Raw genomic sequence first — 14191 nt, 5'->3', positions numbered from 1 at the left:
TCAACGAAAAACACCATTCGTCCCCCCGTTTCGGTCTGTCGAGTGAGAGAGCGGTTACCGAAGGCAAACTTCTCCAAATATCCAAAGATAAAAGTGAGTCATACAACAAAGAGTTGGAGGGACACAACCTCCAACCGGAATCAAAAACGCTAGTACATATAGGCCTATGCCGAATCGATTGACCTCATGCCTGAGAGCCTGATAGGTTACAAGTTACCGGTGCCCTCCTTATGAGAACAAAATCCACGTTCGATCAATGTCGGAAGTTATTACGGATGCTCGATGGTGTTTTAAAAGGAGTTTTGAGCAGGACCTCTCTGGAACACAGGCCTCCACCACCAGGAACAAAACATGAGTATTCCATCCACGCGCCACAGCAAACATAAGCTGATGTAAACTTTCACAACACCCGCTGTCTTCTCTGAACACAAAGCAACTGACCAAGCTGTAAACGCTAAAAGGGGCCAAGAAACGTCGTGTCATGCGTCCGAAATGACACGGATGTGTTAGTGGACACACGTGTGCTAAATTCTGCAGCTGTGTTGGTGGTTGCATGGCCGGACGTCAACGAAAAACACCATTCGTCCCTGGGTGGGCTCGAACCACCAACCTTTCGGTTAACAGCCGAACGCGCTGTCCGATTGCGCCACAGAGACCTACGGCCAGCCAGTCCATGGGTCAGCTTATAAAAAAAAGCAGACCTGGACTTTTCCGGCAATGGTGGACTCGCTTTCCACGCTGGAAACCGAGACCCCATTGGGAAGAGAGAGGGCTAATAGATGCACCCAACGTGGGGCTCGAACCCACGACCCTGAGATTAAGAGTCTCATGCTCTACCGACTGAGCTAGCCGGGCAACTAAGGTGACCTGCTTCGGGCTGGTCGCGGCCATTATCTGTGCCTAAATTGCGCCCGTGAAAGGGAGCCTCACATTTCGCACAGTTCCGTTTCGGTCTGTCGAGTGAGAGAGCGGTTACCGAAGGCAACCTTCTCCAAATATCCAAAGGCAAAAGTGAGTCATACAACAAAGAGTTGGAGGGACACAACCTCCAAACGGAAGCAAAAACGCTAGCACATATAATCCTATGCCGAATCGATTGACCTGATGCCTGAGAGCCTGATAGGTTACAAGTTACCGGTGCCCTCTTTATGAGAACGAAATCCACGTTCGATCAATGTCGGAAGTTATTACGGATGCTCGATGGTGTTTTAAAAGGAGTTTTGAGCAGGACCTCTCTGGAACACAGGCCTCCACCACCCGGAACAAAACATGAGCATTCCATCCACGCGCCACAGCAAACATAAGCTGATGTAAACTTTCACAACACCCGCTGTCTTCTTTGAACACAAAGCAACTGACCAAGCTGTAAACGCTAAAAGGGCCAAGAAACGTCGTTTCATGCGTCCGAAATGACACGGATGTGTTAGTGGACACACGTGTGCTAAATTCTGCAGCTGTGTTGGTGGTTGCATGGCAGGACGTCAACGAAAAACACCATTCGTCCCCCCGTTTCGGTCTGTCGAGTGAGAGAGCGGTTACCGAAGTCAACCTTCTCCAAATATCCAAAGGCAAAAGTGAGTCATACAACAAAGAGTTGGAGGGACACAACCTCCAAACGGAAGCAAAAACGCTAGCACATATAATCCTATGCCGAATCGATTGACCTGATGCCTGAGAGCCTGATAGGTTACAAGTTACCGGTGCCCTCTTTATGAGAACGAATCCACGTTCGATCAATGTCGGAAGTTAAGACGGATGCTAGATGGTGTTTTAAAAGGAGTTTTGAGCAGGACCTCTCTGGAACACAGGCCTCCACCACCCGGAACAAAACATGAGCATTCCATCCACGCGCCACAGCAAACATAAGCTGATGTAAACTTTCACAACACCCGCTGTCTTCTTTGAACACAAAGCAACTGACCAAGCTGTAAACGCTAAAAGGGCCAAGAAACGTCGTTTCACGCGTCCGAAATGACACGGATGTGTTAGTGGACACACGTGTGCTAAATTCTGCAGCTGTGTTGGTGGTTGCATGGCAGGACGTCAACGAAAAACACCATTCGTCCCCCCGTTTCGGTCTGTCGAGTGAGAGAGCGGTTACCGAAGGCAAACTTCTCCAAATATCCAAAGATAAAAGTGAGTCATACAACAAAGAGTTGGAGGGACACAACCTCCAACCGGAATCAAAAACGCTAGTACATATAGGCCTATGCCGAATCGATTGACCTCATGCCTGAGAGCTTGATAGGTTACAAGTTACCGGTGCCCTCCTTATGAGAACAAAATCCACGTTCGATCAATGTCGGAAGTTATTACGGATGCTCGATGGTGTTTTAAAAGGAGTTTTGAGCAGGACCTCTCTGGAACACAGGCCTCCACCACCAGGAACAAAACATGAGTATTCCATCCACGCGCCACAGCAAACATAAGCAGATGTAAACTTTCACAACACCCGCTGTCTTCTCTGAACACAAAAATCAACTGACCAAGCTGTAAACGCTAAAAGGGGCCAAGAAACGTCGTGTCATGCGTCCGAAATGACACGGATGTGTTAGTGGACACACGTGTGCTAAATTCTGCAGCTGTGTTGGTGGTTGCATGGCCGGACGTCAACGAAAAACACCATTCTTCCCTGGGTGGGCTCGAACCACCAACCTTTCGGTTAACAGCCGAACGCGCTGTCCGATTGCGCCACAGAGACCTAGGGCCAGCCAGTCCATGGGTCAGTTTATAAAAAAAAGCAGACCTGGACTTTTCCGGCAATGGTGGACTCGCTTTCCACGCTGGAAACCGAGACCCCGTTGGGAAGAGAGAGGGCTAATAGATGCGCCCAACGTGGGGCTCGAACCCACGACCATGAGATTAAGAGTCTCATGCTCTACCGACTGAGCTAGCCGGGCAACTGCGGTGACATGCTTCGGGCTGGTCGCGGCCATTATCTGTGCCTAAATTGCGCCCGTGAAAGGGAGCCTCACATTTTGCACAGTTCCGTTTCGGTCTGTCGAGTGAGAGAGCGGTTACCGAAGGCAACCTTCTCCAAATATCCAAAGGCAAAAGAGAGTCATACAACAAAGAGTTGGAGGGACACAACCTCCAAACGGAAGAAAAAACGCTAGCACATATAATCCTATGCCGAATCGATTGACCTGATGCCTGAGAGCCTGATAGGTTACAAGTTACCGGTGCCCTCTTTATGAGAACGAAATCCACGTTCGATCAATGTCGGAAGTTATTACGGATGCTCGATGGTGTTTTAAAAGGAGTTTTGAGCAGGACCTCTCTGGAACACAGGCCTCCACCACCCGGAACAAAACATGAGCATTCCATCCACGCGCCACAGCAAACATAAGCTGATGTAAACTTTCACAACACCCGCTGTCTTCTTTGAACACAAAGCAACTGACCAAGCTGTAAACGCTAAAAGGGCCAAGAAACGTCATTTCATGCGTCCGAAATGACACGGATGTGTTAGTGGACACACGTGTGCTAAATTCTGCAGCTGTGTTGGTGGTTGCATTGCAGGACGTCAACGAAAAACACCATTCGTCCCCCCGTTTCGGTCTGTCGAGTGAGAGAGCGGTTACCGAAGTCAACCTTCTCCAAATATCCAAAGGCAAAAGTGAGTCATACAACAAAGAGTTGGAGGGACACAACCTCCAAACGGAAGCAAAAACGCTAGCACATATAATCCTATGCCGAATCGATTGACCTGATGCCTGAGAGCCTGATAGGTTACAAGTTACCGGTGCCCTCTTTATGAGAACGAATCCACGTTCGATCAATGTCGGAAGTTAAGACGGATGCTCGATGGTGTTTTAAAAGGAGTTTTGAGCAGGACCTCTCTGGAACACAGGCCTCCACCACCCGGAACAAAACATGAGCATTCCATCCACGCGCCACAGCAAACATAAGCTGATGTAAACTTTCACAACACCCGCTGTCTTCTTTGAACACAAAGCAACTGACCAAGCTGTAAACGCTAAAAGGGCCAAGAAACGTCGTTTCATGCGTCCGAAATGACACGGATGTGTTAGTGGACACACGTGTGCTAAATTCTGCAGCTGTGTTGGTGGTTGCATGGCAGGACGTCAACGAAAAACACCATTCGTCCCCCCGTTTCGGTCTGTCGAGTGAGAGAGCGGTTAGCGAAGGCAACCTTCTCCAAATATCCAAAGGCAAAAGTGAGTCATACAACAAAGAGTTGGAGGGACACAACCTCCAACCGGAATCAAAAACGCTAGTACATATAGGCCTATGCCGAATCGATTGACCTCATGCCTGAGAGCCTGATAGGTTACAAGTTACCGGTGCCCTCCTTATGAGAACAAAATCCACGTTCGATCAATGTCGGAAGTTATTACGGATGCTCGATGGTGTTTTAAAAGGAGTTTTGAGCAGGACCTCTCTGGAACACAGGCCTCCACCACCAGGAACAAAACATGAGTATTCCATCCACGCGCCACAGCAAACATAAGCTGATGTAAACTTTCACAACACCCGCTGTCTTCTCTGAACACAAAGCAACTGACCAAGCTGTAAACGCTAAAAGGGGCCAAGAAACGTCGTGTCATGCGTCCGAAATGACACGGATGTGTTAGTGGACACACCTGTGCTAAATTCTGCAGCTGTGTTGGTGGTTGCATGGCCGGACGTCAACGAAAAACACCACTCGTCCCTGGGTGGGCTCGAACCACCAACCTTTCGGTTAACAGCCGAACGCGCTGTCCGATTGCACCACAGGGACCTACGGCCAGCCAGTCCATGGGTCAGCTTATAAAAAAAATCAGACCTGGACTTTTCCGGCAATGGTGGACTCGCTTTCCACGCTGGAGAACAAGACCCCGTTGGGAAGAGAGAGGGCTACTAGATGCGCCCAACGTGGGGCTCGAACCCACGACCCTGAGATTAAGAGTCTCATGCTCTACCGACTGAGCTAGCCGGGCAACTGCGGTGACCTGCTTCGGGCTGGTCGCGGCCATTATCTGTGCCTAAATTGCGCCCGTGAAAGGGAGCCTCACATTTGGCACAGGCTTGGCATAGCCTCTTGTGGGTAAAGTCAGGGTTAAGCCTAGAGGTAGGCTTAGAGTGTACTTTGTTTGTTTGAGCCATATCTGTTGTTGGGGGATACAATTTGACCCAGTAGAGCAGGCCAATAATATGCACAACCCGGAGCTAAAGTTCCGTTTCGGTCTGTCGAGTGAGAGAGCGGTTACCGAAGGCAACCTTCTCCAAATATCCAAAGGCAAAAGTGAGTCATACAACAAAGAGTTGGAGGGACACAACCTCCAAACGGAAGAAAAAACGCTAGCACATATAATCCTATGCCGAATCGATTGACCTGATGCCTGAGAGCCTGATAGGTTACAAGTTACCGGTGCCCTCTTTATGAGAACGAAATCCACGTTCGATCAATGTCGGAAGTTATTACGGATGCTCGATGGTGTTTTAAAAGGAGTTTTGAGCAGGACCTCTCTGGAACACAGGCCTCCACCACCCGGAACAAAACATGAGCATTCCATCCACGCGCCACAGCAAACATAAGCTGATGTAAACTTTCACAACACCCGCTGTCTTCTTTGAACACAAAGCAACTGACCAAGCTGTAAACGCTAAAAGGGCCAAGAAACGTCGTTTCATGCGTCCGAAATGACACGGATGTGTTAGTGGACACACGTGTGCTAAATTCTGCAGCTGTGTTGGTGGTTGCATGGCATGACGTCAACGAAAAACACCATTCGTCCCCCCGTTTCGGTCTGTCGAGTGAGAGAGCGGTTACCGAAGGCAAACTTCTCCAAATATCCAAAGATAAAAGTGAGTCATACAACAAAGAGTTGGAGGGACACAACCTCCAACCGGAATCAAAAACGCTAGTACATATAGGCCTATGCCGAATCGATTGACCTCATGCCTGAGAGCTTGATAGGTTACAAGTTACCGGTGCCCTCCTTATGAGAACAAAATCCACGTTCGATCAATGTCGGAAGTTATTACGGATGCTCGATGGTGTTTTAAAAGGAGTTTTGAGCAGGACCTCTCTGGAACACAGGCCTCCACCACCAGGAACAAAACATGAGTATTCCATCCACGCGCCACAGCAAACATAAGCTGATGTAAACTTTCACAACACCCGCTGTCTTCTCTGAACACAAAAATCAACTGACCAAGCTGTAAACGCTAAAAGGGGCCAAGAAACGTCGTGTCATGCGTCCGAAATGACACGGATGTGTTAGTGGACACACGTGTGCTAAATTCTGCAGCTGTGTTGGTGGTTGCATGGCCGGACGTCAACGAAAAACACCATTCTTCCCTGGGTGGGCTCGAACCACCAACCTTTCGGTTAACAGCCGAACGCGCTGTCCGATTGCGCCACAGAGACCTACGGCCAGCCAGTCCATGGGTCAGTTTATAAAAAAAAGCAGACCTGGACTTTTCCGGCAATGGTGGACTCGCTTTCCACGCTGGAAACCGAGACCCCGTTGGGAAGAGAGAGGGCTAATAGATGCGCCCAACGTGGGGCTCAAACCCACGACCCTGAGATTAAGAGTCTCATGCTCTACCGACTGAGCTAGCCGGGCAACTGCGGTGACATGCTTCGGGCTGGTCGCGGCCATTATCTGTGCCTAAATTGCGCCCGTGAAAGGGAGCCTCACATTTCGCACAGTTCCGTTTCGGTCTGTCGAGTGAGAGAGCGGTTACCGAAGGCAACCTTCTCCAAATATCCAAAGGCAAAAGAGAGTCATACAACAAAGAGTTGGAGGGACACAACCTCCAAATGGAAGCAAAAACGCTAGCACATATAATCCTATGCCGAATCGATTGACCTGATGCCTGAGAGCCTGATAGGTTACAAGTTACCGGTGCCCTCTTTATGAGAACGAATCCACGTTCGATCAATGTCGGAAGTTATTACGGATGCTCGATGGTGTTTTAAAAGGAGTTTTGAGCAGGACCTCTCTGGAACACAGGCCTCCACCACCCGGAACAAAACATGAGCATTCCATCCACGCGCCACAGCAAACATAAGCTGATGTAAACTCTCACAACACCCGCTGTCTTCTTTGAACACAAAGCAACTGACCAAGCTGTAAACGCTAAAAGGGCCAAGAAACGTCATTTCATGCGTCCGAAATGACACGGATGTGTTAGTGGACACACGTGTGCTAAATTCTGCAGCTGTGTTGGTGGTTGCATTGCAGGACGTCAACGAAAAACACCATTCGTCCCCCCGTTTCGGTCTGTCGAGTGAGAGAGCGGTTACCGAAGTCAACCTTCTCCAAATATCCAAAGGCAAAAGTGAGTCATACAACAAAGAGTTGGAGGGACACAACCTCCAAACGGAAGCAAAAACGCTAGCACATATAATCCTATGCCGAATCGATTGACCTGATGCCTGAGAGCCTGATAGGTTACAAGTTACCGGTGCCCTCTTTATGAGAACGAATCCACGTTCGATCAATGTCGGAAGTTAAGACGGATGCTCGATGGTGTTTTAAAAGGAGTTTTGAGCAGGACCTCTCTGGAACACAGGCCTCCACCACCCGGAACAAAACATGAGCATTCCATCCACGCGCCACAGCAAACATAAGCTGATGTAAACTTTCACAACACCCGCTGTCTTCTTTGAACACAAAGCAACTGACCAAGCTGTAAACGCTAAAAGGGCCAAGAAACGTCGTTTCATGCGTCCGAAATGACACGGATGTGTTAGTGGACACACGTGTGCTAAATTCTGCAGCTGTGTTGGTGGTTGCATGGCAGGACGTCAACGAAAAACACCATTCGTCCCCCCGTTTCGGTCTGTCGAGTGAGAGAGCGGTTAGCGAAGGCAACCTTCTCCAAATATCCAAAGGCAAAAGTGAGTCATACAACAAAGAGTTGGAGGGACACAACCTCCAACCGGAATCAAAAACGCTAGTACATATAGGCCTATGCCGAATCGATTGACCTCATGCCTGAGAGCCTGATAGGTTACAAGTTACCGGTGCCCTCCTTATGAGAACAAAATCCACGTTCGATCAATGTCGGAAGTTATTACGGATGCTCGATGGTGTTTTAAAAGGAGTTTTGAGCAGGACCTCTCTGGAACACAGGCCTCCACCACCAGGAACAAAACATGAGTATTCCATCCACGCGCCACAGCAAACATAAGCTGATGTAAACTTTCACAACACCCGCTGTCTTCTCTGAACACAAAGCAACTGACCAAGCTGTAAACGCTAAAAGGGGCCAAGAAACGTCGTGTCATGCGTCCGAAATGACACGGATGTGTTAGTGGACACACCTGTGCTAAATTCTGCAGCTGTGTTGGTGGTTGCATGGCCGGACGTCAACGAAAAACACCACTCGTCCCTGGGTGGGCTCGAACCACCAACCTTTCGGTTAACAGCCGAACGCGCTGTCCGATTGCACCACAGAGACCTACGGCCAGCCAGTCCATGGGTCAGCTTATAAAAAAAATCAGACCTGGACTTTTCCGGCAATGGTGGACTCGCTTTCCACGCTGGAGAACAAGACCCCGTTGGGAAGAGAGAGGGCTAATAGATGCGCCCAACGTGGGGCTCGAACCCACGACCCTGAGATTAAGAGTCTCATGCTCTACCGACTGAGCTAGCCGGGCAACTGCGGTGACCTGCTTCGGGCTGGTCGCGGCCATTATCTGTGCCTAAATTGCGCCCGTGAAAGGGAGCCTCACATTTGGCACAGGCTTGGCATAGCCTCTTGTGGGTAAAGTCAGGGTTAAGCCTAGAGGTAGGCTTAGAGTGTACTTTGTTTGTTTGAGCCATATCTGTTGTTGGGGGATACAATTTGACCCAGTAGAGCAGGCCAATAATATGCACAACCCGGAGCTAAAGTTCCGTTTCGGTCTGTCGAGTGAGAGAGCGGTTACCGAAGGCAACCTTCTCCAAATATCCAAAGGCAAAAGTGAGTCATACAACAAAGAGTTGGAGGGACACAACCTCCAAACGGAAGAAAAAACGCTAGCACATATAATCCTATGCCGAATCGATTGACCTGATGCCTGAGAGCCTGATAGGTTACAAGTTACCGGTGCCCTCTTTATGAGAACGAAATCCACGTTCGATCAATGTCGGAAGTTATTACGGATGCTCGATGGTGTTTTAAAAGGAGTTTTGAGCAGGACCTCTCTGGAACACAGGCCTCCACCACCCGGAACAAAACATGAGCATTCCATCCACGCGCCACAGCAAACATAAGCTGATGTAAACTTTCACAACACCCGCTGTCTTCTTTGAACACAAAGCAACTGACCAAGCTGTAAACGCTAAAAGGGCCAAGAAACGTCGTTTCATGCGTCCGAAATGACACGGATGTGTTAGTGGACACACGTGTGCTAAATTCTGCAGCTGTGTTGGTGGTTGCATGGCATGACGTCAACGAAAAACACCATTCGTCCCCCCGTTTCGGTCTGTCGAGTGAGAGAGCGGTTACCGAAGGCAAACTTCTCCAAATATCCAAAGATAAAAGTGAGTCATACAACAAAGAGTTGGAGGGACACAACCTCCAACCGGAATCAAAAACGCTAGTACATATAGGCCTATGCCGAATCGATTGACCTCATGCCTGAGAGCTTGATAGGTTACAAGTTACCGGTGCCCTCCTTATGAGAACAAAATCCACGTTCGATCAATGTCGGAAGTTATTACGGATGCTCGATGGTGTTTTAAAAGGAGTTTTGAGCAGGACCTCTCTGGAACACAGGCCTCCACCACCAGGAACAAAACATGAGTATTCCATCCACGCGCCACAGCAAACATAAGCTGATGTAAACTTTCACAACACCCGCTGTCTTCTCTGAACACAAAAATCAACTGACCAAGCTGTAAACGCTAAAAGGGGCCAAGAAACGTCGTGTCATGCGTCCGAAATGACACGGATGTGTTAGTGGACACACGTGTGCTAAATTCTGCAGCTGTGTTGGTGGTTGCATGGCCGGACGTCAACGAAAAACACCATTCTTCCCTGGGTGGGCTCGAACCACCAACCTTTCGGTTAACAGCCGAACGCGCTGTCCGATTGCGCCACAGAGACCTACGGCCAGCCAGTCCATGGGTCAGTTTATAAAAAAAAGCAGACCTGGACTTTTCCGGCAATGGTGGACTCGCTTTCCACGCTGGAAACCGAGACCCCGTTGGGAAGAGAGAGGGCTAATAGATGCGCCCAACGTGGGGCTCGAACCCACGACCCTGAGATTAAGAGTCTCATGCTCTACCGACTGAGCTAGCCGGGCAACTGCGGTGACATGCTTCGGGCTGGTCGCGGCCATTATCTGTGCCTAAATTGCGCCCGTGAAAGGGAGCCTCACATTTCGCACAGTTCCGTTTCGGTCTGTCGAGTGAGAGAGCGGTTACCGAAGGCAACCTTCTCCAAATATCCAAAGGCAAAAGAGAGTCATACAACAAAGAGTTGGAGGGACACAACCTCCAAACGGAAGCAAAAACGCTAGCACATATAATCCTATGCCGAATCGATTGACCTGATGCCTGAGAGCCTGATAGGTTACAAGTTACCGGTGCCCTCTTTATGAGAACGAATCCACGTTCGATCAATGTCGGAAGTTATTACGGATGCTCGATGGTGTTTTAAAAGGAGTTTTGAGCAGGACCTCTCTGGAACACAGGCCTCCACCACCCGGAACAAAACATGAGCATTCCATCCACGCGCCACAGCAAACATAAGCTGATGTAAACTCTCACAACACCCGCTGTCTTCTTTGAACACAAAGCAACTGACCAAGCTGTAAACGCTAAAAGGGCCAAGAAACGTCATTTCATGCGTCCGAAATGACACGGATGTGTTAGTGGACACACGTGTGCTAAATTCTGCAGCTGTGTTGGTGGTTGCATTGCAGGACGTCAACGAAAAACACCATTCGTCCCCCCGTTTCGGTCTGTCGAGTGAGAGAGCGGTTACCGAAGTCAACCTTCTCCAAATATCCAAAGGCAAAAGTGAGTCATACAACAAAGAGTTGGAGGGACACAACCTCCAAACGGAAGCAAAAACGCTAGCACATATAATCCTATGCCGAATCGATTGACCTGATGCCTGAGAGCCTGATAGGTTACAAGTTACCGGTGCCCTCTTTATGAGAACGAATCCACGTTCGATCAATGTCGGAAGTTATTACGGATGCTCGATGGTGTTTTAAAAGGAGTTTTGAGCAGGACCTCTCTGGAACACAGGCCTCCACCACCAGGAACAAAACATGAGTATTCCATCCACGCGCCACAGCAAACATAAGCTGATGTAAACTTTCACAACACCCGCTGTCTTCTCTGAACACAAAGCAACTGACCAAGCTGTAAACGCTAAAAGGGGCCAAGAAACGTTGTGTCATGCGTCCGAAATGACACGGATGTGTTAGTGGACACACCTGTGCTAAATTCTGCAGCTGTGTTGGTGGTTGCATGGCCGGACGTCAACGAAAAACACCACTCGTCCCTGGGTGGGCTCGAACCACCAACCTTTCGGTTAACAGCCGAACGCGCTGTCCGATTGCACCACAGAGACCTACGGCCAGCCAGTCCATGGGTCAGCTTATAAAAAAAATCAGACCTGGACTTTTCCGGCAATGGTGGACTCGCTTTCCACGCTGGAGAACAAGACCCCGTTGGGAAGAGAGAGGGCTAATAGATGCGCCCAACGTGGGGCTCGAACCCACGACCCTGAGATTAAGAGTCTCATGCTCTACCGACTGAGCTAGCCGGGCAACTGCGGTGACCTGCTTCGGGCTGGTCGCGGCCATTATCTGTGCCTAAATTGCGCCCGTGAAAGGGAGCCTCACATTTGGCACAGGCTTGGCATAGCCTCTTGTGGGTAAAGTCAGGGTTAAGCCTAGAGGTAGGCTTAGAGTGTACTTTGTTTGTTTGAGCCATATCTGTTGTTGGGGGATACAATTTGACCCAGTAGAGCAGGCCAATAATATGCACAACCCGGAGCTAAAGTTCCGTTTCGGTCTGTCGAGTGAGAGAGCGGTTACCGAAGGCAACCTTCTCCAAATATCCAAAGGCAAAAGTGAGTCATACAACAAAGAGTTGGAGGGACACAACCTCCAAACGGAAGAAAAAACGCTAGCACATATAATCCTATGCCGAATCGATTGACCTGATGCCTGAGAGCCTGATAGGTTACAAGTTACCGGTGCCCTCTTTATGAGAACGAAATCCACGTTCGATCAATGTCGGAAGTTATTACGGATGCTCGATGGTGTTTTAAAAGGAGTTTTGAGCAGGACCTCTCTGGAACACAGGCCTCCACCACCCGGAACAAAACATGAGCATTCCATCCACGCGCCACAGCAAACATAAGCTGATGTAAACTTTCACAACACCCGCTGTCTTCTTTGAACACAAAGCAACTGACCAAGCTGTAAACGCTAAAAGGGCCAAGAAACGTCGTTTCATGCGTCCGAAATGACACGGATGTGTTAGTGGACACACGTGTGCTAAATTCTGCAGCTGTGTTGGTGGTTGCATGGCATGACGTCAACGAAAAACACCATTCGTCCCCCCGTTTCGGTCTGTCGAGTGAGAGAGCGGTTACCGAAGGCAAACTTCTCCAAATATCCAAAGATAAAAGTGAGTCATACAACAAAGAGTTGGAGGGACACAACCTCCAACCGGAATCAAAAACGCTAGTACATATAGGCCTATGCCGAATCGATTGACCTCATGCCTGAGAGCTTGATAGGTTACAAGTTACCGGTGCCCTCCTTATGAGAACAAAATCCACGTTCGATCAATGTCGGAAGTTATTACGGATGCTCGATGGTGTTTTAAAAGGAGTTTTGAGCAGGACCTCTCTGGAACACAGGCCTCCACCACCAGGAACAAAACATGAGTATTCCATCCACGCGCCACAGCAAACATAAGCTGATGTAAACTTTCACAACACCCGCTGTCTTCTCTGAACACAAAAATCAACTGACCAAGCTGTAAACGCTAAAAGGGGCCAAGAAACGTCGTGTCATGCGTCCGAAATGACACGGATGTGTTAGTGGACACACGTGTGCTAAATTCTGCAGCTGTGTTGGTGGTTGCATGGCCGGACGTCAACGAAAAACACCATTCTTCCCTGGGTGGGCTCGAACCACCAACCTTTCGGTTAACAGCCGAACGCGCTGTCCGATTGCGCCACAGAGACCTACGGCCAGCCAGTCCATGGGTCAGTTTATAAAAAAAAGCAGACCTGGACTTTTCCGGCAATGGTGGACTCGCTTTCCACGCTGGAAACCGAGACCCCGTTGGGAAGAGAGAGGGCTAATAGATGCGCCCAACGTGGGGCTCGAACCCACGACCCTGAGATTAAGAGTCTCATGCTCTACCGACTGAGCTAGCCGGGCAACTGCGGTGACATGCTTCGGGCTGGTCGCGGCCATTATCTGTGCCTAAATTGCGCCCGTGAAAGGGAGCCTCACATTTCGCACAGTTCCGTTTCGGTCTGTCGAGTGAGAGAGCGGTTACCGAAGGCAACCTTCTCCAAATATCCAAAGGCAAAAGAGAGTCATACAACAAAGAGTTGGAGGGACACAACCTCCAAACGGAAGCAAAAACGCTAGCACATATAATCCTATGCCGAATCGATTGACCTGATGCCTGAGAGCCTGATAGGTTACAAGTTACCGGTGCCCTCTTTATGAGAACGAATCCACGTTCGATCAATGTCGGAAGTTATTACGGATGCTCGATGGTGTTTTAAAAGGAGTTTTGAGCAGGACCTCTCTGGAACACAGGCCTCCACCACCCGGAACAAAACATGAGCATTCCATCCACGCGCCACAGCAAACATAAGCTGATGTAAACTCTCACAACACCCGCTGTCTTCTTTGAACACAAAGCAACTGACCAAGCTGTAAACGCTAAAAGGGCCAAGAAACGTCATTTCATGCGTCCGAAATGACACGGATGTGTTAGTGGACACACGTGTGCTAAATTCTGCAGCTGTGTTGGTGGTTGCATTGCAGGACGTCAACGAAAAACACCATTCGTCCCCCCGTTTCGGTCTGTCGAGTGAGAGAGCGGTTACCGAAGTCAACCTTCTCCAAATATCCAAAGGCAAAAGTGAGTCATACAACAAAGAGTTGGAGGGACACAACCTCCAAACGGAAGCAAAAACGCTAGCACATATAATCCTATGCCGAATCGATTGACCTGATGCCTGAGAGCCTGATAGG

The 14191-nt window shown here is 49.3% G+C and overlaps 16 non-coding genes across 16 annotated transcripts; all 16 read right to left on the bottom strand.

Annotated features, from left to right (window-relative positions):
* Positions 1-582: 582 nt before the first annotated feature.
* On the bottom strand, positions 583-656 carry trnan-guu (transfer RNA asparagine (anticodon GUU)). The gene has a single exon. It is a non-coding gene; the product is annotated as a tRNA-Asn (tRNA).
* A 126-nt stretch (positions 657-782) lies between these two features.
* On the bottom strand, positions 783-855 carry trnak-cuu (transfer RNA lysine (anticodon CUU)). Its single transcript has one exon. It is a non-coding gene; the product is annotated as a tRNA-Lys (tRNA).
* A 1772-nt stretch (positions 856-2627) lies between these two features.
* On the bottom strand, positions 2628-2701 carry trnan-guu (transfer RNA asparagine (anticodon GUU)). Its single transcript has one exon. It is a non-coding gene; the product is annotated as a tRNA-Asn (tRNA).
* A 126-nt stretch (positions 2702-2827) lies between these two features.
* On the bottom strand, positions 2828-2900 carry trnak-cuu (transfer RNA lysine (anticodon CUU)). The gene has a single exon. It is a non-coding gene; the product is annotated as a tRNA-Lys (tRNA).
* A 1770-nt stretch (positions 2901-4670) lies between these two features.
* trnan-guu (transfer RNA asparagine (anticodon GUU)) lies at positions 4671-4744 on the bottom strand. The gene has a single exon. It is a non-coding gene; the product is annotated as a tRNA-Asn (tRNA).
* Positions 4745-4870: 126 nt separating this feature from the next.
* trnak-cuu (transfer RNA lysine (anticodon CUU)) lies at positions 4871-4943 on the bottom strand. Its single transcript has one exon. It is a non-coding gene; the product is annotated as a tRNA-Lys (tRNA).
* Positions 4944-6302: 1359 nt separating this feature from the next.
* On the bottom strand, positions 6303-6376 carry trnan-guu (transfer RNA asparagine (anticodon GUU)). The gene has a single exon. It is a non-coding gene; the product is annotated as a tRNA-Asn (tRNA).
* Positions 6377-6502: 126 nt separating this feature from the next.
* On the bottom strand, positions 6503-6575 carry trnak-cuu (transfer RNA lysine (anticodon CUU)). The gene has a single exon. It is a non-coding gene; the product is annotated as a tRNA-Lys (tRNA).
* Positions 6576-8344: 1769 nt separating this feature from the next.
* trnan-guu (transfer RNA asparagine (anticodon GUU)) lies at positions 8345-8418 on the bottom strand. Its single transcript has one exon. It is a non-coding gene; the product is annotated as a tRNA-Asn (tRNA).
* Positions 8419-8544: 126 nt separating this feature from the next.
* On the bottom strand, positions 8545-8617 carry trnak-cuu (transfer RNA lysine (anticodon CUU)). Its single transcript has one exon. It is a non-coding gene; the product is annotated as a tRNA-Lys (tRNA).
* Positions 8618-9976: 1359 nt separating this feature from the next.
* trnan-guu (transfer RNA asparagine (anticodon GUU)) lies at positions 9977-10050 on the bottom strand. Its single transcript has one exon. It is a non-coding gene; the product is annotated as a tRNA-Asn (tRNA).
* Positions 10051-10176: 126 nt separating this feature from the next.
* On the bottom strand, positions 10177-10249 carry trnak-cuu (transfer RNA lysine (anticodon CUU)). The gene has a single exon. It is a non-coding gene; the product is annotated as a tRNA-Lys (tRNA).
* A 1206-nt stretch (positions 10250-11455) lies between these two features.
* On the bottom strand, positions 11456-11529 carry trnan-guu (transfer RNA asparagine (anticodon GUU)). The gene has a single exon. It is a non-coding gene; the product is annotated as a tRNA-Asn (tRNA).
* A 126-nt stretch (positions 11530-11655) lies between these two features.
* trnak-cuu (transfer RNA lysine (anticodon CUU)) lies at positions 11656-11728 on the bottom strand. Its single transcript has one exon. It is a non-coding gene; the product is annotated as a tRNA-Lys (tRNA).
* Positions 11729-13087: 1359 nt separating this feature from the next.
* trnan-guu (transfer RNA asparagine (anticodon GUU)) lies at positions 13088-13161 on the bottom strand. The gene has a single exon. It is a non-coding gene; the product is annotated as a tRNA-Asn (tRNA).
* Positions 13162-13287: 126 nt separating this feature from the next.
* Positions 13288-13360, bottom strand: trnak-cuu (transfer RNA lysine (anticodon CUU)). Its single transcript has one exon. It is a non-coding gene; the product is annotated as a tRNA-Lys (tRNA).
* Positions 13361-14191: the final 831 nt, after the last annotated feature.

The sequence above is a fragment of the Siphateles boraxobius genome, unplaced genomic scaffold (genome assembly GCF_051911475.1).
Source record: "Siphateles boraxobius isolate OS27281-9 unplaced genomic scaffold, OSU_SipBor_1 61, whole genome shotgun sequence".
Classification (NCBI taxonomy): domain Eukaryota; kingdom Metazoa; phylum Chordata; class Actinopteri; order Cypriniformes; family Leuciscidae; genus Siphateles; species Siphateles boraxobius.
This window is presented reverse-complemented; position numbering and strand designations above follow the sequence as displayed.